The following is a 3848-nucleotide window of genomic DNA, read 5'->3' as shown; positions in this document are numbered from 1 at the left end:
GAGCCATATTAAGGTAGGTGTTTTCACATTGATTGTTGTGGGTGGTTGTCTCCTGTGTCAGTGTCTGTGTATGTTACGCCACACGGGACTGTTTTCGGTTTTGTTTGTTCGTTCGTTTTATGTAGTCATTTTTCCTGTTCATGCGTTCTTCGTGTTTCATGTAAGTTCGTCATCCAGGTCTGTCTACATCGTTTATTATTTTGTAAATTGTTCAAGTATATTTTCGTGTTCGTTTTTGTCCTTGTGAAATAAATATAATGTCAAGTTACAACGCTGCGTCTTGGTTCAATCCATGCTCCTCCTCTTCGGATGAAGAGGAAGAGGAAAGCCGTTACAGAACCACCCACCGAATCAGAACCAAGCAGCGTATGTTCGAGCAGTGGACTAAACAGGAGTCTTGGACATGGGAAGAAGTCTTGGAGGGAAAAGGACACTGGGCACATATTGGGGAATATCGCCACGCTCGTGAGGAGATGGAGGCAGCGAGAGCCCAAGAGCGGTGGTATGAGGTGGCAGCAAGGAGACGTGGCTGGAAGCCGGAGAATCAAGCTCAAGACCGGAGATATGAAGGTACGCGGCTAGCAAGGAAGCCCGAGAAGAAACCCCAAAAATTTCTTGGGGGGGGGGCTAAGAGGTAGTGGGCCAAGGGCAGGTAGGAGACCTGCGCCCACTTCCCAGGCTAACCGTGGAGAGCGGGAGTACGGGCAGACACAGTGTTACGCAGTAGAGCGCACGGTGTCTCCTGTACGTGTGCATAGCCCGGTGCGGGTTATTCCACCTCCTAGCACTGGTAGGGCTAGATTGAGCATTGAGCCAAGTGCCATGAAGCCGGCTCTACATATCTGGCCACCAGTACGTCTCCTTGGGCCGGCTTACATGGCACCAGCCTTACGCATGGTGTCCCCGGTTCGCCTACATAGCCCGGTGCGGGTTATTCCACCTCCCCGCACTGGTAGGGCGACGGGGAGCATTCAACCAGGTAAGGTTGGGCAGGCTCAATGCTCAAGGGAGCCAGTACGCCTGCACGGTCCGGTATTTCCGGTGCCACCTTCCCGCCCCAGCCCAGTACCATCAGTGCCTACACCACGCACCAGGCTTCCAGTGCGTTTCCAGAGCCCTGTTCCTCCTCCACGCACTCTCCCTATGGTGCGTGTCTCCAGCCCAGTGCCTCCAGTTCCGGCACCACGCACTAAGCCACCTGTGCGTCTCCAGAGCCCTGTACGCACTGTTCCTTCTCCCCGCACTCGCCCTGAGGTGCGTGCCCTTAGCCCGGTACCACCAGTGCCGGTACCACGCACCAGGCCTATAGTGCGCTTCGAGAGGTCAGTGTGCCCTGTCCCTGCTCCCCGCACTAGCCTGAAGGTGCGTGTCCTTAGCCCGGTGCCTCCAGTTCCGGCACCACGCACCAGGTCTACAGTGCGCCTTATCCGGCCAGAGCCATCCGTCTCCCCAGCGCCATCTGAGCCATCCGTCTCCCCAGCGCCATCTGAGCCATCCGTCTCCCCAGCGCCATCTGAGCCATCCGTCTCCCCAGCGCCGTCTGAGCCATCCGTCTGTCCCGAGCCATTAGAGCCGCCCGTCTGTCCCGAGCCGTCAGAGCCGTTCGTCAGTCAGGAGCCGCTAGAGCCATTCGTCAGACAGGATCTGCCAGAGCCGCCAACCAGACAGGATCTGCCAGAGCCGCCAACCAGACAGGATCTGCCAGAGCCGCCAACCAGACAGGATCTGCCAGAGCTGCCAACCAGACAGGATCTGCCAGAGCCGCCAACCAGACAGGATCTGCCAGAGCCGCCAGTGAGCCATGAGCGTCCAGAGCCGCCAGTGAGCCATGAGCGTCCAGAGCCGCCAGTGAGCCATGAGCGTCCAGAGCCGTCAGCCAGCCATGAGCGTCCAGAGCCGTCAGCCAGCCATGAGCGTCCAGAGCCATCAGCCAGCCATGAGCGTCCAGAGCCGTCAGCCAGCCATGAGCGTCCAGAGCCGTCAGCCAGCCATGAGCGTCCAGAGCCGTCAGCCAGCCATGAGCGTCCAGAGCCGTCAGCCAGCCATGAGCGTCCAGAGCCGTCAGCCAGCCATGAGCGTCCAGAGCCGTCAGCCAGCCATGAGCGTCCAGAGCCGTCAGCTAGCCATGAGCGTCCAGAGCCGTCAGCCAGTCATGAGCTGCCCCTCAGCCCAGAGCTGCCATCTATCCAGAACTGCCCCTCAGTCCAGAGCTGTCTCTCTGTCCGGAGCTGCCCTTCAGTCCGGAGTTGCCCCTCTATCCTGAGCTACCTCTCTATCCTGACCTACCTCTCTGTCTTGAGCTATCTCTCTGTCCTGGTGCTGCCCCTTGTCCTGGTGCTGCCCCTTATCTTAAGGTTACCCTTTAAATTAAGTGGGTGTAAAATGAGGGTGGTCATTCTAAGGGGGAGACGTAAGCTGGGATTGACTATGGTGGGGTGGGGACCTCGCCCAGAGCCTGAGCCACCACCGTGGTCAGATGCCCACCCAGACCCTCCCCTAGACTTTGTGCTGGTGCGCCCGGAGTTCGCACCTTGAGGGGGGGGTTATGTCACGTTCCTGACCTGTTTTCTGTTAGTTTTGTATGTGTTAGTTGGTCAGGACGTGAGTTTGGGTGGGCAGTCTATGTTTTCTGTTTCTATGTTGGTTTAAAGGGTGACCTGATATGGCTCTCAATTAGAGGCAGGTGGTTTTCATTTCCTCTGATTGAGAGCCATATTAAGGTAGGTGTTTTCACATTGATTGTTGTGGGTGGTTGTCTCCTGTGTCAGTGTCTGTGTATGTTACGCCACACGGGACTGTTTTCGGTTTTGTTTGTTCGTTCGTTTTATGTAGTCATTTTTCCTGTTCATGCGTTCTTCGTGTTTCATGTAAGTTCGTCGTCCAGGTCTGTCTACATCGTTTATTATTTTGTAAATTGTTCAAGTATATTTTCGTGTTCGTTTTCGTCCTTGTGAAATAAATATAATGTCAAGTTGCAACGCTGCGTCTTGGTTCAATCCATGCTCCTCCTCTTCGGATGAAGAGGAAGAGGAAAGCCGTTACAATAACTCCCTAGAAAGGACAAAACCTAGGAAGAAACCTAGAGAGGAACCAGGCTATGAGGGGTGGCCTGTCCTCTTCTGGCTGTGCCGGGTGGAGATTATAACAGAACATGGCCGTCACAGTCGTTGTCAAGTTCGCCACCCCACCACCCCGTCCGTTGGTTGTGCCTGTTGTTCTGCCCTGTATGAAGCTCGAGCACACCCTGTTGCCTTTTTCCCAGTCTGTCAGGTACAGTGATTGCGCACGCCCGGTATCCAAAACATGCATGGCTTGAGTAATGTGGTCACCAGGCTAGTGTGTGTAGCTAGCTGCCTAGTTTTAATATTAACAGTACTGCCAAGGGCAGCCCTATTTTCATTTTGAGAACCTGTCCCCTGAAAGGTCTGGCACGGTCCTGAACGCTGATGTTGCCTTGTGTCCTCCTATGATGATGTATCTAACATTACATGAGCAAAGTCCTCCTGCAAAATGATAACCCAGAGTGTCCTAATTATGGTTGTCATGAATATGAAATTGAGTGCAGTGTAAATGTGTAGCTCCAAGCTAAATCAACATCTCGGCACTACACTGTGACCCCCACATGTCTGGAGGATACAGCAGGCAGGCGTACTGAAACTTTGTTGTTTTTTCTAACCAGTCAGAGTGAGGGAATGAAGTGCATCGATTGCTTGTGATCAAACTAGACTGAGATAAATCCTCTGTTTATTATGCAGATTACTGAGGCTCCCTGCTCCAGATTACTGAGGCTCCAGACTCCTGGAGGCTCCCAGCTCCAGATTAGTGAGGCTCCAGATTACCGAGGCTCC

The sequence above is a fragment of the Salvelinus namaycush genome, chromosome 19 (assembly GCF_016432855.1).
Source record: "Salvelinus namaycush isolate Seneca chromosome 19, SaNama_1.0, whole genome shotgun sequence".
Taxonomy (NCBI): Eukaryota; Metazoa; Chordata; class Actinopteri; order Salmoniformes; family Salmonidae; genus Salvelinus; species Salvelinus namaycush.
Note: the sequence above shows the minus strand (reverse complement) of the source record.